The sequence below is a fragment of the Balaenoptera acutorostrata genome, chromosome 21 (assembly GCF_949987535.1).
Source record: "Balaenoptera acutorostrata chromosome 21, mBalAcu1.1, whole genome shotgun sequence".
Classification (NCBI taxonomy): Eukaryota; Metazoa; Chordata; class Mammalia; order Artiodactyla; family Balaenopteridae; genus Balaenoptera; species Balaenoptera acutorostrata.
In genome coordinates, this window is record NC_080084.1 from 9,771,265 (window position 1) to 9,795,704 (window position 24,440).

General features: G+C 41.9%; 1 pseudogene; it reads right to left on the reverse strand.

The window, feature by feature from the left end:
• Positions 1-14,394: 14,394 nt before the first annotated feature.
• Positions 14,395-23,776, reverse strand: LOC103021099 (eukaryotic translation initiation factor 2 subunit 3-like; annotated as a pseudogene).
• Between the last annotated feature and the right edge of the window lie 664 nt (positions 23,777-24,440).

The following is a 24,440-nucleotide window of genomic DNA, read 5'->3' on the forward strand; positions in this document are numbered from 1 at the left end:
ACTGTTAGTGAGAATTAAATTGGTGCAGCTACTATGGAAAACAGTATGGAGGTTCCACAAAAGTTAAAAATAGAACTACCATACGATCCAGCAATTCCACTTCTGGGTATATATCTGAAGGAAATGAAAACCGGATCTCCAAGAGATACCTGCATTCTCGTGTTCATTGCAGCATTATTCACCGTAGCCATGATAGGGAAACCACCTAAGTGTCCATCAGGGGATGAATGGATAAAGAATATATGATATCTATATCTATATATTTATAATTATATGATATATATGTATATATAGAAGATACATATGTATATATATGTGTGTGTATATGTAATACACACACACACACACACACACACACACACACAGGAACATTATTCAGTCCTGAGAAAGAAGGAAATCCTGCCTTTTGTAACAACATGGATGGACCTTGAGGGTATTATGCAAACTGTGTACAATATCACGTATATGTGGAATCTTAAAAGAGCTTAAAGTCATAGAAACAAAGACTAGAATGGCAGTTACCAGGGGCTAGAGGTTGGTGGAAATGGGGAGATTTTGGTCAAAGATAGACTTTGAGTTATAAGATGAATAAGTTCTGGGGAATCTGATGTACAGCATGGTGATTAGAGTTCATAGCACTGTAATATACACTTAAATGTTGCTGAGAGAGTATGTCTTAAATGTTCTCACCACAAAAAAGAAATGGTAATTGTGTGACAAGATGGAGATGTTAGCTAACACTATGGTGGTAATTTTGCAATATGTAAGTCTATCACCTTAAATTTACACGTTATACATCAATTACAACTCAATAAAGCTGGGGGAGGGGAAGAAAATTCTTGAAGATGCTCAAGACATTCACACTCATCCCCATCCTCCCCCAGACTGCATGATAGGAAGTGCTCACTGCAAATCCCAAAGACAGGCCACCACCACCATGGCCACAGGCTTGGGCCAGTGGGCAGGGTTTTCTCTCAAACCAGCTGCCCATGGCTCTAATTGTAAACTCTTCATTCTATGATCAAGACCCAGCAGTACAGCAGCAAAGTACAGCAGCAAATTCCTTCTTCCTTTGAGTTGATAGACATGTTCACCCATCCCAAGTGTCAGTGAGACCTTTCACACAGATTAGGAATTGGATGTGGACACTTTACAGTGTGGGAGAATTACCTGTCTTTCATATTTTCATTCATTCAACCAAAATTTGGTATTTAGTATTTACTAACTTACAGGCCCTTTTCTAAGTCCCTGGAATACAGCAGTGAGTTTGATGGGCAAGGTCAAGGGATATGTGGGCACTTTTTACAGAGAACTGGAATGTTCGACTTCATCTTTATTTATATCATGTATGCCCTCATCACACAGATATTTGCTGAGCATCTATTATGTCTATGTAATGTGGACCACAAGGAGGCAAGGAAGAATCAGAAACAAATCCTATCCTCCCAGAGGAGAGGTAAGACATACATCATGAATAAATCGAGTGCATAGTTTAAAGTGGTAGATGCCACAAGCCAGGAAAGAAGAGGAAAAAGTTCAGAGAGAAAAAATAATTTGTCCAGGTTACTTTTTTCTTAGGGAGGGTCTGGAATGAAGACACATGTTAATCGTTCCATCATGGCAACTTTCAAATTTACTCTGTAATATAGTACAGTGTGGGCTTAACGTTTATTGCTATTGTTACTGGTGGTAATGACAATGTAATTTGTTGTCGTTGTAACTTAGGACACATCACCGCACCCCTTCTTTAGGAGGCGGGTGTTATAAAACTCTGGAATTCCATTTCAGGCCTTGTCAGGAGTTGGGTATGGTTGAGAACTCCCAGAAATTGGAGATATGCCTCTTGCAAGATGCAGAGTGGTGCAGAGGTTAAGTGAGTACGCTGTGGAGCTGGACTGCAATTCAAAACCAGCCTTCAGATGCTGGCTCTCCCGCTTGCCTGCTGTGAGGCCACGGGCAAATCACTTGAACTCCCTGTGTGTGTATCCCCATCTGTTAAATTGGGGTGATAACAGTATCGGCCTCATAGGGTTATATGACAATTAAATGCATGTAAAGCATTCACAACAGTGCTCAACAGACAGTATAGCATGTACTCAATAATGTCAGTCATTATTATTGCTCGACCTCATACAAAGTGGTCTCTTAAAGGGACAATCAGCATGATGCTAGGAGGACACTTATTCAAGTAATGCAACTGTCTTCCTGTATTTAAATATCACTGAAAGTCATTTATATGAATTTAGTTTAAAAATTCTTCCTGAGTTCAGCACAGGCGTTTTAAATATTTGAATACTTTTTTTTGCTAAAATGATTTTTATTTACATTTAATGTAATATTTGATACATACAAAAAGGTATAGGTTTGAGTCATGTATGTAAATTTAAAGCATCTCTGTGTTTCTTTCCTTTCCTATTTCCTGGTCTTTCCTCCAGAGGTGATCACTATGCTGAATTTTGTGTTTATTATCCCTTTGCTTTAAAAAAAAAACCTAAAAAAAATTAAAGTATAACATACATCACAGTAAAATTCACAAAACTTCAGTGTACAGCAGTAGTTGTGGCTCGCGGGTTCTAGAGTGCAGTCTCAGTAGTTCTGGTGCATGCGCTTAGTTGCTCCACGGCATGTGGGATCTTCCCAGACCAGGGCTCAAACCTGTGTCCCCTGCATTGGCAGGAGGATTCTTAACCACTGTGCCGCCAGGGAAGTCCCATGCCATTCTTTATTAGTTGAAGGAGTCACAAGCCTGTCCAGATTGGGGAAGGGCGTTAAACCCCCACTTCTTAATGAGAGGAGTGGCAAAGGATTTGTGGCTGTGTTTTGAAACTGCTGCACAACTTTTCTTTCTGTATCCATACGTTTAAGTTGTGTTACTGGTAAGTTGCATGTAGTCAGATTTTACTTATTTTTATCCAGTCTCACAATCTTTGTCTTCTAATTGGAGACTTTCATCCATTTATATTTAAAGTAATTATTGATATTAAGGTTTACACTGATCATCTTACTATTTACTTTCTTTTTGTTCCATGTGTTTTAAATTAAATTTGCTCTCCTTTCTTTCCTCGTTTGGATTAATCATGCATTCAAAAATTATTCAATTTTCCTACTCCATTAGCTTGTTATTGGTACATTATTTTATTATTCTTTAGTGATTATCCTAGAGGTTGCAACGTGTACCATTGTTTTATTATAACCTACCTTAAATGAGTATTTGTTTCACATCCTGGATGATGAAAGAACCTTACAACACTTTAACTCCACTACCTTCTTCTTGTCTTTTGTGCTATTGTTAACATATATTTAATTCTCTCTATATTTTGAACCCCCCAAAACATTAGTATTATTGTTTTATACAGTAAATATTAATTTAGATTTATCCATACATTTTACATTTTTGGTGCTGTTTATTCCTTTGTGCATTACTATGCTTCCATCTGGAATTATTTACTTTCTGCCTGAAAAAATCCTTTTAGTGTTTCTTTTAACACAGATATATTAATGATAAATTCTCTCAGTTTTTGTTTGCCTGAAAATATCTTTATTATGGCTTCACTTTTGAAGATTATTTTCACTGAGCATTGAATTTTAGGTTAGCAATTACTTTCTTTCAGCACTTTAAAAATTTCCTTTAACTATCTTCTGGTTCCCATTTTTTCTATTGCTTTTAGCTATCAGCTTTATTGTTGTTATTTTGAAAAAATGTGGATTCCCCACCCCTCCCCCAGCTACTTTTAATGTTTTTCTCTTTGTCTTTGGTTTTCAGCAATTTTTCTGTGCTTATTTCTTTGTATTTATCTCGCTTGGGGTTTGTAGAAAATCTTTTTTTTTTCAGATTAAAACATTTTTTTTTTTTTTTTGGCATGTGGGATCTTCCCACAACAGGGCTCGAACCCGTGTCCCCTGCATTGGCAGGCAGATTCTTTTTTTTTGGGGGGGGGGGTTATTTATTTATTTATTTATGGTTGTGTTGGGTCTTCGTTTCTGTGTGAGGGCTTTCTCTAATTGCGGCAAGCGGGGGCCACTCCTCATCGCGGTGCGCGGGCCTCTCACTATCGTGGCCTCTCTTGTTGCAGAGCACAGGCTCCAGACGCGCAGGCTCAGTAGTTGTGGCTCACGGGCCTAGTTGCTCCGCGGCATGTGGGATCTTCCCAGACCGGGGCTCGAACCCGTGTCCCCTGCATTGGCAGGCAGATTCACAACCATTGCGCCACCAGGGAAGCCCTAAAACATTTTTTAATTAATTTTTTTATTGTGGTAACATTGGTTTACAACATTATATAAGTTTCATGTTTACAACATTATATTTCTAATTCTGTATACACTACAGTGGACTCACCACCAAAAACTTAGTTTCCATCTGTCACCATTCACTTTATCCCCTTTACCCATTTCACCCTCCCTCCTCCTCCCCTTCTGGTAACTACTACTCTGTTCTCTGTATATATGTGTTTGTTTTTGTTTGGTTTGGTCATTTCTTATTATTCTTTGTTTGTTTTTTATATTCCACATATGAGTGAAATCACACAGTACTTGTCTTTCTTGGTTTGACTTATTGCACTTAGCATAATACCCTCTATGTCCATCCATTTTGTCACAAATAGAAAGATTTCACTCTTCTTCATGGCTCAGTAGTATTCCATTGTATATATACACCACATTTTCTTTACCCATTCATCTGTTGATGAACACTTAGGTTGCCTCTATATCTTGGCTATTGTAAATATGCTGCTATGAATATTGGGGTGCATATATCTTTTGAATTAGTGTTTTTGTATTCTTTGGATAAATACCCAGAACTGGAGTCACTGGATTATATGTTATTTCTAGTCTTACTTTTTTGAGGAATCTCCATACTGTTGTAGAAATTCTTTATTCTGTGGCTTAATATCTTTCATCATTTTTGGAGAATTCTCAGCCAGCATTTCTTTAACAGTTGCTTTTTTTTTTTTTAATACATTTATTTATTTATTTATTTATTTATTTATTTATTTTTGGCTGTGTTGAATCTTCGTTGCTGTGCACGGGCTTTCTCGAGTTGCGACGAGCAGGGGCTACACTTCATTGGGGTGTGCGGGCTTCTCAGTGTGGTGGCTTCTCTTTGTTGTGGAGCACAGGCTCTAGGTGCGCAGGCTTCAGTAGCTGTGGCACGAGGGCTCAGTAGCTGTGGCTCACGGATTCTAGAGCACAGGCTCAGTAGTTGTGGCTCACGGGCCCAGTTGCTCCGCAGCATGTGAGATCTTCCCAGACCAGGGCTTGAACCCGTGTCCCCTGCATTGGCAGGCAGATTCTCAACCACTGCGCCACCAGGGAAGCCCTCCTCTGTGCTTTATTATCCTCTCTTTGGCTACATCTAATCTGCTTTAGAGCCTATCTATTCAATTCTTAATTTCAGTAATTTTATTATTTTCATTCTAGGATTTCCATTTGACCCTTTCCTGGACAGATTCCAGTTCTTGGGTAAAATTCTCCATCCTTTCCTTTCTTTTTTGGGGAACGCATTAATAATAACTTTTAAATTTCCTATTTGATAACTAATATCTGCATCACTGTGTTTTCTGTTACTTATTTATTTTTCTTCTTGATTTTGAGTCATTAGATCCTATGTCTTGCCAGGTTATTATGTTTCTAAGATTCATCCATGTTGTTGCAAGTAGCTGTAATGCAATGCATCTATTTTTACTAATTTCTAATAGTTCACAGTGTGCCTGGACCACAGTTTATTTCTCCTATTGGCTTGTTGATGGTCATGTGGTTTGTAGAATCATTTAAAAAAAATCACTCATTTTAAGTTTCTCGAAACCCTTTAAAATAATTAATTCTGCAGTTATTTTGAGCTAGAGAGCTAGCCAGTACAGTGTGTTTTGACCACGCTGGCAATGGACCCTTTCAATGATGTAAGTACCAGAATGTGCTGTGAATACTATTTCTCCATTATGGCCTTATTCTGTATCCCAAAAGAAGCCCATTACAGTTTCAGAGCTATTTATTTGCAGTTGCTTTGGCCATGTGGGTGGGTAGTTGGCTTCGCATTGGGGGCACAAAAATCAGGAGCTGGGCAGGATCAGCTCGTTCTCTGTGGAGTGGAATGGGGGCAGCATGATGAAACCAGGTTTATTTAGTCAGTCTCTTCAAGAGGCCATGAATGAAACTGGAATAAAAACTCAGGAAGCTGGTGCCTGCTTCCAGTCTCCTGGGAAACAATTCCAGCTCCAAAACCCCTGTACATCATCCGAAGTCCTCGAGACAGTTATTCAAAGTGGCTGGGGGCTGCTGCTGGATGTTTCGTTGGAGCCTGGGCACTTGGAGGCAGTGTGGGGAGGTGGAAAGAATACAAACTACATTCAGGCTGATCTGGGTTTGAATCCCGGCTTTGACACCTACTAGATTTTTTACAAAGGATGACTTATTTAACTTCTTTCCTCTTCAGTTTTCTCATCTGTAAAATGGGCATGCTAGTACCTTTTTAATTGGATTCTCGTGAGAACGTTATGCCAAGTTATATTAAAGATGGCTAGGATAATGCCCGGCAATATTAGACGTTCGATAAAAGATAGCTTTGTGTCATTGTGATCACCGTCATCATCATTCCCATCACCACCAGCACACAGGAAAGCTTTGGCAATGAGCATGGCTCTGGTCCCCTCAGGAGGGCCCGCAATCTTTGCTTCCCTGCTATGCAACGTGGTAAGTTTGTGCTCCTGTGCAGGATCTTAAGTTATTGCTGTTTCCCAGGGCTTGGTCATTACATTAGGACTTTTTCCTCAAAGAGGGAAGGAGAAGGGCTCTAACTGATTAGGAATGGGGTAGTCAGATTTAGGGCAAAGCCTGCTATCACGCAGAGTCAAATGTCTCTAAGCTGACAATCAGTTGGAAGAGGAAGACAAGTTATACAACCATCTGCACCAGGGAAATCCACACATAGCAAAAGGTTTTCCTCAGTGTGACTGGGCTTAAGGCTGTCACTGAATCCACCTGAGTTTTAAATACATTGACAGATGATGTCCACATAGGCTAAGAAGAGAACCAGTTTAGGGAACCTAGCCGGTCCCAGGGAGATGAACTAATCATGTGCCAGCAGCTTGGTTTTGTGCTCCGGTTCAAGTCAGAGGTCCACGGAGCAAGGTTCTGATCAATCACCTTCTAACATGGTGCTGGTTCATGTGCTGGATCGTTTATTCATGAAACATTTATGGAGATTCTCCTGTGTGCCCAGCACACTAGGGTAGGTGCTGCGGGAGATACAGAAAGATAAACATGTGTATATAGAGAGAGAGCTTTGAGTCCAGCAAATTCCTTTTTTTTTTTTAAATGGACATGTTTGTTTATTTATTTATTTATTATTTATTTTTGGCTGCGTTGGGTCTTTGCTGCCGCACGCAGGCTTTCTCTAGTTGCAGAGAGTGGCAGCTACTCTTTGTTGCGGTGCGGGGGCTTCTCATTGTCCTGGCTTCTCTTGTTGCGGAGCACGGGCTCTAGGTGCGTGGGCTTCAGTAGTTGTGGCACGCAGGCTCAGTAGTTGTGGCTCGCGGGCTCTAGAGCACAGGCTCAGTAGTTGTGGCGCACGGGCTTAGTTGCTCCGTGGCATGTGGGATCTTCCTGGACCAGGGCTCGAACCCGTGTCCCCTGCATTGGCAGATTCTTAACCACTGTGCCACCAGGGAAGCCCTCGGCAAATTCCTTTATATGGCTTATATATTTGAAAGCAGCTTTAAAACATGGAATAAAGTGGTGAGGTCATAAAGTCATAAGAGATGTGCAGGTTAAATTTTAGGGGTGTTCAGAAGAAGGAGAGAACACTACTTGTAGGTAGATAGTGTGAAGCCTCTATCTATTCTTGCTGCCTCTAATCACATCTTTCTCTGTTTAATTCTTCATGTCATTGCCACCCTAGTCATTGTAAAATACCCTTTTCAGCATGTCTGGCTTTTTCTCAAAACCCTTAAATGATTTTCTATTTCCAACTGAACCAATTTCAAAGTCCCTTTCAAATTGTCTTATTATCTCTAGCTCTGCAGGTGTGATTTCTTCCTTTTCCTGGGATGAGGGTTGGAGGGGTGGGATATGTCGATTGCCTGCCATGCTTTTCGCCTTCCTCATATATTCTGTGATTTTGGCCTGAGTGCATCTTCCCTTGGGGATGTTGTCTGTGGGAATTTTTTTCCTGTTGATGTCTTGGGCTGTGGAGTGCCCACAGGACAATCCTATGCTTTCCTCTATGAGTTTCTGTACTGAAGGATAATGAATTAGGGTTTTTACCTCAAGAGACAAAGGACTTCCACACCTGGCCTTTGAGCTGTAGCCTGAGCTGAGGAACAGACACTCTCATTTCTGTTGGTGGACAGAGAGCCCAAGTTCTACCAGTTCCTGGTTCCAGGTAGGGAACTGGGCTCCTGCCTCTGGGGCTATGGTGTCTCTGACCTTGCCTTGGCATTAAAACCCCAGCCCCTGTAGCCTGTGTTTTACTGAAGACCTGGAGGCCTTATGTGGGTCACTCCCTAAATCTGTATCTCTACACCTAACCTGACTCCTAACCAAACCCCAGAACTGTAGGCTTTTGATCCAACTGTCCATTTATCATCTCTATTTGGTTATCTTATGGCCATCTCAGATTTAATGTGGTCAGAACAGGACTCCAGATGTGTTAATATACAAGTGTTAAACACCACCATAGCATTCCTATGTATAAAGGCTTAATGGGTGCCTGTTCCCTAGTGTCACATTAACGACTGTGATCTTTTGTATGCCATTATCTATGTATACATTATATTGATAGCTATATGGGTCTATACACTACACAGCATGTGTATGTACGTAGACCATAGTTATCTGGATTAACTCAGATGTGCTTTGCTTTAGGTGTTCCGACAATCTTAAGATTTACAAGAAAGTGCCTTTTGGATAACAGCTGTCCTGACACTAAGTGTTCCTTGCTGCATGGTTTTGCCTTACTTGCAGTGAGAGGGGAAGTAATTCTCACACCTTCCCCCCTACTGCAGACCCTTGAAAGTGTGCTCCACCCACTATGTACATCAGGATCCCTCGGGGTTCTTGTTAAAAAGACTGCTTTTTGGACACTGCCAAACTAAACTCTCTGGGGGGTGGGATAGGGCTCAGAAAGGCATATTTTTTAACACGTTCTTCAGGTTATTCTCAAGTGCACTGTGGTTGGAGAACCACTGCCCAAATTTCTTTTCTCCTTTGGCAAATCATTTAAAATATTTATGGAAGAGACTATTCCAGGGAGCCCAGAAAAGAGGGGGCTGACTTGCAGCCATCCCTTTCCACGCCAAGGATTCAATGCCTGTGTCCATCTTGCCAAGTGTAACTTTGGACCCTACTAGAACTTTCCAGAATTACTATTGCTACTTAAACATTCGTTTCCGTGCTTTTCCTCTTGTTGGTCTAAACATCCAAATGTCAGCAGAGGATGATGAAGCTTGGATATCATTAAACATTGACCTACTGTCCTGGTTTGCCCCAAATTGAGAGGTTTTGCGGGATGCACGGGTTTCCGTGTCCAAACCACGAAGGTCCTGGGCCAACTAGGATGAGTTGGTCACCCTAATAAATGGGTCTTACAAATCTTATGTGTTGAAACTAATGCATCAGGAAATAACAGATTTGAAATCCACATGGGTTATAAAATAAAGGAGACTAGTGTGGGATGAAAGGTATTCTGGGACTGGTCAGATTTGTGGGGCAAGATTGAGCAGTTCACGATGTTGGAGAGCAGGCAGATCCTCCCGTGTGTCCACCATGTTGGATGGGGTGGTTACACTTCTTCCAAGTCACATTGTGTTGACAGCAGTGGTGGGAACACATCTGGAGTAAGGAAGTTTGTTTCCTACCCTGAGGGGAGGCTGCCTTTCCAACCCAACAATGAGGTGTTTGGTGCCTTGTTCCATATTCCTAACTTGTGGTGAGAGCAAATAGAGTTTCTTAGGGCCTGGTGGGGGGTGTGTGGAGTGGTGGGCAGTCCCTCCCATGCTCTGATCAGAATCTGTGGTCAGATCTGGTGGCTGGGTGCTATTTCTACTGTCCCTCTTACCATCCTCCCCAGCAGGAGCGACTTACCATTAAGCCAGTAGGACAGTGCCTATTGTCCTTAGTGCTTTTAAGGACTCAGAAAATGTTTTAGTTTTTCTAAAACAATGAGAAAAAAATCTTTTAGGTTGAAGAAAATGTTTTCCTATATAATATTAGTACATATACCAATGCAGTCGTAAAATAGAATTTTAATATAAACATTTAAATAAAAGTTAATAATAGTAATTTTTTCATAGAGAGGAGGGCCCAGAAAGGCAAAGTGTTTAGGTTCCACAGGGTCATGATGTGGCCCTGCTCCCCAAGGTGACAGCTGTCAGTCACTGTGGGACAGAAGGAAAAGCCTTGGAAGCAGCCAGTTAAGACTTGGCTGAGGAGAGGAGCCTTGAGAACATTCCCAGATGTGGATCCGTAGAGGCAGAACAAATGAGTCTGGGGGACACAAGAAATGACCTGCCTAGAAGATGAAGGGTCTGCAGAGGAGAAATGTTGGTTGGGTTCACTTCTAGGCAGCCTGGACCAGGGATGTGAATTCTGATGTCTTGGCAGATGTCCCCTGATACACTTCCCTGGTGTCTTGGGGCAGGGGTGCTATTGTTCACCAATGTCCATTCTCCTCTTCTTATTCTAGTTGTAACCCCCTGGGGTGGGTTGACTTGTATCCTCCAAAAAATATGTTCAAGTCCTACCCCTGGTACCTCTGAATGTGACCCCTATTTGGAAATAGAATCTTTGTGGTATGACCTCACGTTAAGATGACTGGTGTCCTTATAAGAGAAAGGAAAAGAAGATTTGGATACAGAGATACAGAGGCCAGGTGATGGTGGATGGAGAAATTGGAGTGATGCAGCCACAAGCCAAGGACACCAAGGATTTCCAGCAACCCCCAGAAGCTAGGAGAGAGGAATGGGATGTGTTCTCCCTCAGAGCCTCTGGAAGGAACCAACTCTGCCAACATCTTGATTTTTGGGCTTTGGGCTTCTGAAACTATGAGGGAATAAATCTCTGCTGTTTTAAGCCACCCAGTCTGTGGTACTTTGTTATGGAAACCAAAATACCCCCACCCCCAATTGTGCTAAGCAAATGGCCACACAAAATAAGACTGCATCTCCCAGCTTCCCTTGCAGCTAGGTATCTAAGTTCCTTGTTACTAGGTTCTAGTCACTGGGATACGAACTCAGGTAATGTGCACGACTTTCTAGTTGTATCTTTAAACAAAAGGGAAGGGTGGTGGCTTGACTTTGCTCTTTTCCCTTTCTTCTTGTTGGAATGTATGCAAAATAATGGGACCCAAAAACGCATCTGAGATTGCAAAATGGAAATCGTGTGTTGAGGCCTTCAGAGCAGCATGCTAGAAGGAACCTGGATTCCTGCTATTGTGGAGCTGCCTTATTGCCCTGGATTATTTGCACTTGGATTCGTCTGTGAGAGAGCAATAAACCATCATCTTTAAGCCACTCTTATTTTGACTTTTGTTTTAGCAGCTGAATGTTTTATCTAAGTAATACAGTTCTTCTTTACATTCCAGGGCCCTGTTTATTTGTGGTCCCTCTCACGTATTGATATTAAAAAGACATCTGTTAATAGGATCTATGCTTTGAATTTTTTTCTGATGATGGGAATGGACTGCAATGAGCCTTTACTCCTCCCAGCCCCCAGACGTAGCTCCTCCATCCAATGGAAGCACAGTGAGTAGGTCAGGGCCAGGAATAAGATTGCTGCCAGGATCAATCTCCTTATGGGGCTTGAATATGCAGCCTTGACCTCATAATCAGCCAGGTCCACTAGGCTCTGCCTTTCACTCAGCAGATTCCTAGCCAGATTTGGGTGCTCTGGTGTCCTCTACTTCTATTCCTGCCAGGACAGGGGAGGACAGGGGAATAGGTGTCTCTTTGCTGCTTCCAGTCACCAATCCTTCTTCCCTGGGAGTAGAGGTGCCCTTTACAGTCTTCATCTTGTGTGCTGTTGAGTTTTTCCTCTTGAAAATGGTTCCGTTTGTTTTTTTCCATGGGAAATGTCAGCAAAACTTCTCAGAGTAAGACTTGTGATATGTGTGTGTGTGTGTGTATGTTTGAGCAGGATGGTGAACAGTGGGTAAAATGTGCAATGGAACGGAAAAAGACCCACCATTGATTGGGTGGCCTCTTGGTGGCAGCTGCTTTACCAGGTGTTACACTATTCAATTCTCAAGACAATCCTGAGGGTGGGAAGGGTCCTCCGTGTCTTAAAAACGTAGAAGCTGGTACACATGTAGGTGGGCAGCCTGTAAGTGGCAGAGTCAAATGCAGTTCCTCCCCTTGACCTCAATGAACTTTTCCACACAAACGAATCACACTGTTTATGTCTGTAAAGCATAGTGGGAAAGTAGAAATTCTATAAATATTTGGCTAATCTGATTACAGAACCAGCCATTCTGGAAATACAAGCAAAAGAATTATTTCTGGAGACCTGTGTTACTTAGGTGTTTTTCTCTGCCCAGAGTTACCTTCTGCCTTTTTGGTCTTCCTCACCTTCTGACATACTAAACAACGACAATGGCAGCAACAACCACGTGGCTGGCTCTGGAGGGGATAAAGGACATTGACTCCCAAACTAATGAAGCTGGTAAAAGTTTTCATTTGAACCCAATGCAAGGGTTTTTAATTTGTTTCCTTGTTTTCTAATAAGTCTGTTCTTTCAGTAACAGTGCACATTTTTACATTAACATTCCAGACTGCTTTTATCCCTTATAATCTTATTTATATTAGAATTAATTTCATGACACAAAAGCTTGAATTAAGCATTTACCTTTCCAGAAAAAGAGACTTTCTCTGTGCAGATGCTGCCTGCTAATATGTATGAAGGCCAACCCGTGTAAAAAGGGAAGTTTTTAAAACAAGTTTTTTCATTTCAGTTAAAAATGAGCAACCAACCAAGAGTCCAGCATTTGAGTGTATTGCCTTCTTATCATTTGCCTATAATTAAAAATATGTAATGTAATTGTGATATGATTGTATTGAAACTTTGTATTTTATGTCATACATACAAATGGGTCTGTGTTTGTGTAGGGGTTTAACTGCGTGCTGGTGCATTCGTACACACACACACACACACACACACACACACACACACATACACACACACACAGAGATCCAGCCCTGCTCCTCTCCTCCAACCACCTGATGGTAATAACTCTTCCCTCTTTTCTTCTCCATGTTGGGAGATGGAGAAACACGGTCCCTCTCCCTGGGATTCTGATGTCCCAGTTGGACGATGGGAAACAGTGCCTGGCACTTTCACGGGGCTTTGCTGCCCAAGATCTTCCCTTTGCAGGGAGAGGAACTCTGGCTCCACCTCGTCTCCATCTCCTTAGATTGTGACCAAGTAGCCCCTAAAGACTGCAATTCTTTCTTTCGGTGTCATAAAGTAGTTCAGCGGACAGTTTCATCTTTTTCAGTTTGCCGGCCTCACCTGCTCACTTTCAGGATTTCAGAACAAATCTCTTTGGGTCATACAGTAAGTGTGGGGAGGAATAACCAACACCACTTTTTTTTTTTTTTTTTAAAAAAACAGATTTATTGAGGTAGAATTTACCTACCATAAAGTTCACTGATTTTAAGTGTACAGTTTGATGAGTTTAGTAAATTTATACAGTTGTGCAACCATCACTACAATCCAGTTTTAGAACATTTGCATCACCCCAAAGTCTCCCGGTGCCCATTTAGAGCCAACCTCCACTCCCTGCCTTAGTCTCAGGCAACCACTGATCTACGTTCTGTTTCTAGAGATTTGCCCTCTTTAGAAATATCTTACAAATGGGATCATATAATATTTACGCTTTTATGTTGGCTTCTTGAACATATTTTTTGAGATTCATCCATATTGTTGCAGATAACAGTAGTTTGTTCCTTTTTATTGCTGAATAGGATTTTACTATATGGCCATACCACATTTTGTTTATCCATTCATCTGTTGATGAACAGTTGGGTCATTTCCACCTTTTAGCTATAGTGAATAATGCTGCTGTGAACATGGGTATAGAAATATCTCTTTGGGTCCCTGCTTTCACTTCCTTATTATTTTTATTTTTAAATAAGAAGAAAAATTTTATTTCAAACAGGTTCAGTGGTATGTGTGGTACAGCAAAGGCTGGTTGTAGCAGTTTCCTTTCAAACCTTCATTGATGTATAAATTAGACATTATTTGGGAATGATTAATTTCTGGTAAAATGTAGATTCAATCTAACATTATGCCAATTTTTACTTTTATTGTAGACCTTATTTTAGTACTAGAGGTTAAATTTGCATCACCAAAAAATGATAATAATCTTACAGCTACTCCTAAGGTAATGAGCTGTCCTCACTGTTGCTTTGAAAATATATCCCTAGGTTTTTAAGAGAAATTCCGACTTCATCCAAATCTGTTATTTAATTCTTCAGTCATCATCTACTGTTGGCTTGATTGTCACTCCTCTTCTTATTTGACCCCAACCAATTAAACTCCAGTGTTTCTCAACTCTTCGGCTAAGGGCAATTTTTTCTCCTACTTCTGAGATTTTGCCCAAATCAGCTTTGACTGCACTAACTCTTCCTCCTGTCGACAGGGGTCCTATGTCCACCATAAGCACTTCATTCTTAGACAGCTTTTGCACTTTTGCTGCTTTCTTGTCTCCTTCAGTGCGTACACTTAGAAGGCGTCTAAGCAGGAAATAGGAAATTTCCAGTTCTGTGAAGATCTCAGGTAAAGCTCCAACTGCACCAAGTACCTGCCCCACCATTCTGTCAGCCCGGCACAAAGTGGGGTTAATTTTTGTTCCAACTCCAATAAGCCCTCCTGGAGTAGCATACTGAAGATCATTATGCTCTGCGAAAAGCAATACAATTTTGGAAAAGGTGGGTTTTCACATGAGTTTTCCTTCGCTATTTTTGGAACAATACCAGGTCTGACTTCTATCTCCTGGCCCACCTTTAATACTCCTTTTAGAATACTACCACCATCTACACCTCCCTTAAGGTCATCAACTTCACAGCCAGGTTTGCTGACATCAAAGGATCTAATAACAATAAGTCGGGGTTCTGAAGTAAAGTCTCTTGGGGGTACTGGAATTTTCTTTACTATGTACTCAGAGACAACTTCAATATTGTATTTTAGCTGAGCAGAAATTAGAATAATAGGAGCTCCTTCTGCTACTGTACCTTGTACAAATGCAAGGATCTGTTCATACTGTTCTTTAGCCTGGCTTTCTTTTACCAAATCAATTTTATTTTGTAGAATCAAAATAGGCTTCAGTTTCATGATTTCTATAGCAGTCAGGTGTTCGAAGTCTGTGGTTGAGGACAAGACTCGTTTCCAGCTATTAACAGAAGAGCTGCATCCATCACTGCGGCACTGTTCAGCATAGTAGCCATCAAAATATCGTGGCCAGGACAGTCAACAGAGGAAACATGTCTGACTAATTTGAAGTTCCCTTTGGTCCCTGGAATGTCTGTAGGAAACTCATTGGTGTGCTACTTCCACAGGATCTATAACATTCTGGCCGAGGACAACTTGGGTCTTCAAGTTTATAAATCTTAGCATTAGCACAATATAGTAATATTACTTTCTAGTTCATTTTTGAACCTGACAGTGTGAACTCCAGAAATAGCTTTTACAACTGTAGATTTCCCATGAGCTACATGACCAATTGTACCTATATTAACTGTGGCTTGTCTGCTTATAACTTCATGTGAAAGTGGCGTCAACTTGGTAACATCCAAAGTGGAGAGATCTTGCCGAGAAAGGCGCGGCTGCACTAATGTCACACCAGCCTCGCCCCACTGCCATCTAGCCCGGAGAGCTCACTTCTTTTGAGTATATATCTAGAAGTGGAATTACTAGATCACATAGTAATTGTATTTAATTTTTTGAGGAATGCCATACCATTTTTTAATAGCAGCTGTACCATTTTACATTCCCACCAGCAATGCACAAAGGTTCCAATTTCTCCATGTTCTTGCCAACACTTTTTTTTTCTGCTTTTTTAAGATTTATTTTATATAGGCCATCCTAATGGGTGTGAAGTGGTATCTCATTGTGGTTTTGATTTGCATTTCTCTAATGATTAATGATATTGAGCATCTTTTCAAATGCTTATTGGCCATTTGTATATCTTCTTTGGAGAAATGTCTATACAGGTCCTTTGCCAATTTTTTAATTGGGGTGTTTGTTTTTTTGTTGTTGAGTTGTAGGAATTCTTCATATATTCTGAATATCAATCCTTTATCAGATATATGATTTCCAAATATTTCCCCCTATTCCATATGTTTTCTTTTCACTCTGGTGATAGTGTTCTTTGATGCACAAAAATTTAAATTTTTTATGAAGTCCAACTTATCTATTTTTTCTTTTTTTGCCTGTGTTTTTGATGTCATAGACAAGAATGCATTGCCAAATCCAGTGTCATGAATATTTCTCCCTATGTTTTCTTCTAAGAATTCTATAGTTTTAGTTCTTTCATTTAGGTCTTTCATCTATCTGAGTTAATTTTGGTATATTGTGTAAGGTAAAGAACTTCATTCTTTTGCATGTGGCTGTTTTCCCAGCAACACTTGCTGAAGACTGTCGAATGGTCTTGGCCTCTTTGTCAAAAGTCATTTGAGCACATGCTAGGGTTTATTTCTGGGCTCTCTGTTCTATTCCGTTGGTCTATATGTCTGTTTTTATGCCAGTGCCACACTGTTTTGATTATCGTAGCTTTGTAGTATGTGTTGAAATCAGGATGTGTGAGACCTTCTCCAACTTTGTTATTCTTTTACAAGATTGTTTTGGCTTTTCAGGGTCCCCTAAGATTCTATATGAATATAGGATGAATTTTTCTATTTCTGCAAAAACATTGTTGGGATTTTAATAGATTGCCCTGAATCTGTAGATGGCTTTGAGTAGTATTGACATCTTACCAATATTAAGTCTTCTAATCCATGAACAGGAACATCTTTCCATTTCTGTGTCTTCTTTAATTTCTTTTAGCAATGTTTTGTAGCTTTTAGTATACAAGTCTTTTGCCTCCTTGGTTAAGTTTATTCCTAAGTATTTCATTCTTTTTAATGCTATTGTAAATGAAAATGTTTTCTTCATTTCTTTTTCAGTTTGTTCATTGTTAGTGTATGGTAATGCAACTGATTTTTGTGTTCCCTTCATAACTTTTAAGACATTGATCCACCATCATTTGACATCTAGGATTTCTTTTGAGAATTTTGATCCATTCTGATTCCCATTTCTTTATATGCACCTGTTCCCTCCACTTCTACCTTGACCCATGGACTTTTTATGGATTATCTCTTTATCTTATTGTTTGAAATTTCACAATGATCTTCCTAGATGTGGTTTTTTTTTTCATTCACTATTCTAGTCACTCGGAGAACCCTCATGTCCTTTAGTTCTATAAAATTTTATTTAATTTTTCCATCAATAATTTCCTTCCAGTGAATTTTTCTCTTCTATTCTTATGAAATTCTTAGTATTTAGATTCTTATTCTTTGGGTTTACAACAAGTCTTCATATCTTTTCTACTTCTATTTTCTACTTTTTTTTTTTTTTTTTGGCCATGCTGCATGGCATGCAGGATCTTAGCTCCCTGACCAGGATCAAACCCGTGCCCCCAGCAGTGGAAGCTTGGAGTCTTAACTGGACCGCCAGGGAGGTCCCTCTATTTGCTACTTTATTGTCATTTCATTATAAATTATGGGAGACTTCCTTACTTTTTAATTTTAATCATTTTGAATAATGTTATTTTGGTTATCAATTTTAATTTCTAAGAGCTCTTTCTTGTTTTCAAGTTGGGCATTAATAGCACTAATACCTTTTAAATAGCATTTTACTTTTGCTTTATGGATGAAAAAATCATGTTATCTTTCTGAGAATATTACAGCCTTGTCTATTTTCCTTTCAAATTCTTTTTCTCATGTTTACTTTCCATTGTATCTTCTATGAAAAGGATTTCCTTAAGGGTCTGATGACTTCCTTAAAGCTCTCTGTGTTTAATTGGAGTTGTTTTTGACTGGGGGAGGGGATTTACTGGGAGAGGAGGATCAGGTTGCCAGTGACCCTTTTCACTGTATCCCTCCAGTGTCAGTATGTGGGGGGTCTTTTTTTTTTTTTTCCTACCAGAGAAGTGCCAGCCAGTCCCCTGCTTTAGAATTCTGTTGATGTATGTGAGGGTGTACTTGGCTGCTTGCATTTTGGAAACAGAGCAGGAAAAGGTGGAGGGTCCTTCATATGTAAAGAGTAGACTTTCATGGAATTCTCTTATTTTCACTGTTTGCCTAGCTCTTGTGCTTTGATGAACCCATCTTCCTTAATTTAGAATCTCCTTGGTTTAATTTTTTTTCAGAATAAAGACTTCTAGCTTCCTTGAGTAATAGGGAAGGCAGACGCTTGGCTGCTCGTGTTGGTGAGGACTCCTGGGAAGTCCACGTGTTCTGAATACAGACTTTCAATCGTTTCCCTTCTTTTCACCCCAACTCCCACATCCACAGGTTTGTTGGCTGGAAGTTTGCATGCAAGCTTGGTTACACCACAACACTTTGAATGTATTGATTTTGTATTTAATATCTGGCGAGGCAAGTCCCTCCTCACTCTTCTGAATTTTCTTGGCTAGTCTAAGACACTTATTTATTTATATGAATTTTTAAAAATCATGGAAAAGAATCTAAAAAAGAATATATATACATTATGTATAACTGAATCACCTTGCTATGCACCTAAAACTAACACAACATTGTAAATCAACTATATTTCAAAAAAAATTAAAACAAACAAAACAAACAAAAAAATTACAAAGTATTTCTATAGATGTGTACAGATCAACACGAATTTTATAATAATTTAATTTAGTTTCCCAAATAACCCTGTTGGGGTTCTAGTTGAATTCTTATTCATTCTCGTATTTCTAGTGCCTTGCACAGGGCCTGGATCACGTTAGGCTTTCAAAAAACATCTGTTAAATGGAAATTAACCTTTGATTCCAGTGCCTGGGTTCTTTCTATTACACCGTCCTGTCTGATCTGTGCTCAGATCACAGAGTCAGCCGGAAGCAGAACCAGAAGAACTCAGGTGTCATAACTTATCATCCAGCACTTTTTACACCGCATTTGTACCTGTAAAACACTTCTGAACAGTTACACACAGCCCAGCACAAAGGCTGTGCCAGAGTGAATGGAAGGTCATAAACCCATAGGAGACAAAGTGTTTTAAAATCCTGAAGAAATATCTCTGCCTGGGTCAACCCGTCCCACCAGCATCACAAGCTTCGGTGTGGAGGAGCAGGACAGACAGGTAATGCCCGACAGGTGCATTTATGTTGGGGCAGATGGAATGTTATCAAATTTATTTATGTTTTCCCATAGGAGGAACTGTATTTCAATGGCATGAATATGAGTGCAAAAATAGGATGGTTTATCTGCCACGTCTGATCCATGTGGAGTTTAAGTCATAAAGTTTATTAGTGCCCCTGATTTAATATGACACATTTCCAGTGCAAATTACTCTGAGATCATCGTGTTCATAAAATATGACAGAAATCTTTTAAGTGTAAGCATAAGTTCTGAATTAATTTAATAACCCAGTCTGGAAAAAGGCACATGGTTTAAAACATACCATTATGCACTGGACTCCTACTTTCCTCTTCTACCCGCCCCCGCTTCTCGTGCCACTTTTGAAAAGCCCTTCTTCGTGTCTTGAGTCAGCCGGCCTCTTCCCAGAGCTCAGGGTTTTGCCTTCTCAAGGAGATTTGGAAGGAGATGTATTAGCATGGCCAAGGTGAGGGGGGTCCATCCTTCTGTACCCTGGGGGCCCTGAGCACAGCTGGTTTTAGTTTTTAATGGTACTCACCCAAGAGAATGATTTACCACCCTTAGTGGGCTGGGTGGTGCGTTGGAGCGCCAGCAGGCAAACCATAACATTGGAAGGCCACGGTTGCAGGGGGCGTGAATGCGCCCCCCTCATCTTTCCAGATGGGAAAAAAATTACAGCAGCAGGACACATGCCCTGACTCTCAAATGCACATGACATCACTGTGTAAATTGTGAAATGTAAGTCTCTTTATCTCGTGGAAGTGTAAAACAAAACAAAATTTTCACCACGACAAAAAATAGAATAAAGAAAAGCTAGGAGCCCTTTGGTATAACTGGACCAACAGGATATTCAGCCTTCCATCTCGTGGACAGACCAGTGACACCATGTCAGAGAAATCTGTGACCCACACTCACCACTCATGCTCAGATATTGCAGGGCCTGGGCTTACTCCATGCTCACTTGCTAACTCACTTCCTGGGCAATCCTGTCTTTTTTCTGGACCGTGGGGTTGCCCTTTGCACTGCCGAAGGAGGCTGGGACCCTGCGCTGGTGGGGGGGGACCCTGGACCCTCCCTAGACGAGCTCTGGGGCAATCCTCTGGTTTGTTCCTAATTCAGCCTCCAAGCAGAGCCTGGAAGGGCCACCCGAGTGCCCAGTGATGAGACCTCTTTCCTGGCTGTGCTTCTGAGACGAAAACAGGGCAACGTGCTCCAAGTGGATCATCTCTTCCCAGGTGGCTGCCAGCAGCTCAGAAAGGATGCTCTGCCACGGTCCGAATTTTGCCTGAGGAGCACCATGGAGGGTGAATATCATTCTTCTTTCAGGTTTCCGCCATCACCTCTAGAAACTGCCAATAGCAAGAGCTCAAAGTGGGTTTTAGCAAGAGATCCCACATCATTCCTTCTAGGGAGAAGCTTCTTTTTCTTCAGAGCCCGTCTCAAGTCCCATGTCCTCCATAAAACTGTCCCCCCAAAAACCAGCCAACAGTGATGTCTTTCTTCATCGGCCTCCCGTTGCCTTTATTACTTAAAATATACCATTGGTTCTCAGTGATATTCCCATTGGCTCTTTCACTGTGCTTTGTCTTGTTCTGTTTTCTAATTACTTCCTGTGGGTAAGTCTTGTCGCCCAGCCAGGCTATAAATGCCAACCCTTATCCAGGGGCTTGCAGTGTTGGGGAGGGTGGTCCTCAGTGAATTCATGCTTATTTGAATCAGGGAGAAAATTGGAGTCTGGGCTGTGGGCTGAGGGCTGAGGCGGGGTGTATGCCAGCCTTCCTGAGGAATGGGGTGCACCCCCCGCTGGGCAGAGTCTGAGGAGCCTGGACACAAGGAAGTCCTTCCCTCTGGTTTCCAAGCCTCCCTTTGCACCCGTACCTGTTCTTGGGACCCCTGGCCTCTGTGCTTTTCTCCTTGCTTCTCTCTCTAGCTACAGCACTTGGGTCCCCCATTGCCTTGTGTCTGAAATCCAAATCGCTCAAAAGTCAGCTCCACTGTCATCTTTTCCAGAAAGTGTGACCCAGTCCCTCAGCTGAAAGTTCCCTTTCCCCTCACTGAACCCCACTGGCATCTATTTTCATCTCTTTGATGGTACTGTTCACTTTCTCTTTTTTGTTATTATATTTGTGCATGAACTCCCTTTTTTTTTTTTTGTATTAACTTTTCTACTGCTGCTGTAACAAATGACTGCAAACTTAGTGGCTTAAAATAACACAAAAGTATTACTTTACAGGTCTGGAGGTTAGGAATCCAACATAGGTCTCACTGGGCTAAAATCAACGTGTCTGTGTTCCTTCTGGAGGCCCAAGTGGGGAATCAATTTCCTTGCCTTTCCCAGCTTCTGGAGGAGGCCCACATTCTTTGGTTTGTGTCCTCTTCTTCCATCTTCAAAGCCAGCCACACTGCCTTTTTCTGGACCCTTCTTCCATTGCTACATCTCTCTTTTACCACAGCTGGGGAAGCTTCTACAGTTTTAAGGATTCACATGATTTTTTGGGTCCACCCGGATAATCCAGAATAATCTCCCCATTTCAAAGTCCTTAACTTCAATCACATCTGCAACCTTAATTCCCTTTGCCATGCGACGTAACATATTCACAGCTTCTGGGGATTAAGACGGGGACATCTTGGGGGAAGGCATTATTGTGTTTATCACATCTCCCTTATACCAAGAGCTCCTTTTGGTTTCTCAATAAATATTTTTCAAAATTCAATTAAGTGCCGGGCACTGCGCGTGGAGCAGCGATAGAGAGAGCACTGAGACGTAATCTCTAGCCTCAAGAAGTTTAGAACCTGATAAGACAGACGCAGAAACCATGACAAGACAGTGCGACCCGTGCGATAGTGGAGCTGAGTGCAGACAGTAGAGGTAGCCCAGAGGAAGGGTAGATGGCTTTTTCTGGAGTAAGTCGTGGAGAGCTGGCCAGGGAAGACCTCACCAAGAAAGTGACAACTGACCAGGTTCTGACACAGGGTCCCGGTTCACCAGGTGGGTGGCCAGGTGGGCTGGAGAAAGGTATTCTAGGGAGACGCAGGCGCACAGCATGTATGTGAGATAGCGTGGTCTTTGGAGGGATACCACACATGATTTTGAGTTGCTGTGGCATTAGGTGTGGGGAGAAGGAGCCAGTCTGGAGAGGCTGGTGGGAGCTGGATCCCAAGAGGTCTTTCATGCCAAGAAGCTTGGATTCTATAGTTGTAAGATATGGGGAGGTCTTCAATGGCCTTAGGGAGAATTATATGTCAGAGAGGTTGGTGAAAACCATAAGGGAACAGTGGCACAAGGCAAGAGAGAGAAGAATTTCAGAAAGGAGTGATGCATCAACAGTGTGAACATTGGAAGGAGGTTGGGTCACCAGACGAATGAGCCCCATCAGTGGGTTGGACGGTGCGGAGATTTCTGGTGACCTCTGTGGAAGAGGTTTCCGCGGAGAGGTGGGGACAGAGGTAGCCTGCAGTGGACTGAGGGGTGACTGGGAGGTGAGGAAGGGAAAGCACATGGTAAAACCAACTTGGCCAGGAAAGGGAGGAGAGCTCTGGGGTGGTAGCTAGCCACAGTGGTCCCAGGGAGATTTTGTTGGCCGGATCTACATCTGCTGGAGGTCACCAGCTGCCCCCAAGTACCCATCCCAGTGTCAGACATGTTGTAAATACTCAGTAATGGTGTGAAGAATGAATGCATCATGCACATTTCCTGGAAGAGGCTGAAGCAACATCACACATTTGCTCACTAAGGATTCTTCACTGTCCAGGGGCATTCTTGGAAGCAGCTGAAGTCACGAGCTCTGTTCACAATCACGTGCTTTCCTGAAGCTCGAAAGGCACCCGGCCAGAGTGTCAACACCTCAGGTCACACCACATCACACAGAGCCTAATTTGACTTTCAGGCTGATGTCAGCATTTTCTTACCTTGCTGAGAAGCTCAACTTGAAAATGACATTAATTTACATTTGCCCATTTTCAAATAATGCATTCCAGATCCGAGCCGGCAACAATGACTCAGAGGGAGATACTGGCATTTCCTGGATGGAGAAAACCCTTCCCTGTATGCAAGAGACTGTGTGTGTTTTCAGGACATTCCTTGGGAAACGGTCCACCAGTTTACCAGGGAGCGTAATCCCGTTTAACACCAGAGAGCCATGCAGGAAAAGAGACTCATCTTTTATCACGAGGAGGTGATGGAATTGTGATGCAGATGGCATGTTATAGGCTCCTCAGTTTCAGAAACGCCTCTTCTCAAGGTTAAAAATATTTCCCACATAGAGCTGGGCATGTACCCCAGCCAGAGTGTGGGGAAACAGGATTCCTGCAGAGCTGGGCATTGAGGTCCAAGACCTTGGTCACAGGCAGACAGCGATGGCTCAGTTGCTGGGATACCCACCCAGGTCCACGTGCAGGATGAGCCCTCCTGAGAAGGCGTGCATGTTCCCGGTGCCTTGGCTCCCCACCTGTGAGCTTTGTGTGGGCGTGGGCGATGGGGATGTATGTGGAGTTCTTTGATATTCTTGAATGTGCAGTTTCCCAAACCCAACTCTCCTCACAGCATCCCAGCCTTGGTTTTGATCACTGCCTTCCCTCTCTGTGTCCCTCTAAGACTGTCCTCATGGTCCTGTCCCTTCTCCCTGCTTCTCTTTCTGCCCTCCAGTGCCAGCAGGATGAACAGCTTCTTCCTTTGTGCTCCTGTTTCAGCTCTGTTATTTTGTCCCCATCATTTGTTGGCGTGTCTGCCTTGATCCCTAAGCTGCGAGGCTCTGGGTCCTGTTTAACTCAGGAACTTCAGTGTCAGCACAGCACTCGAGACCTAGCACGTTCACTCTATAGATGAATGAACCTATAAATAGTCCATGGCAACCCATCCTTCAAGGCCCCCCACCGCACTTTCTATTGCCTCTTGCTCAATTTCTTCCAGAATGATGCTCTCTCAATTCTTGCCCTCGGTTCAACCTGCATCTCCTGAACACCTATTATGGTATTGGGTGTTGGGAGTAAATTTGACTAGATGCCTGTCCTCAAGACATTTAATGAATAGTTGAGAATTTAGGTAGGTTAATCAACAATTGAGTGAGACAGATGGTGTTATGGAGAAAC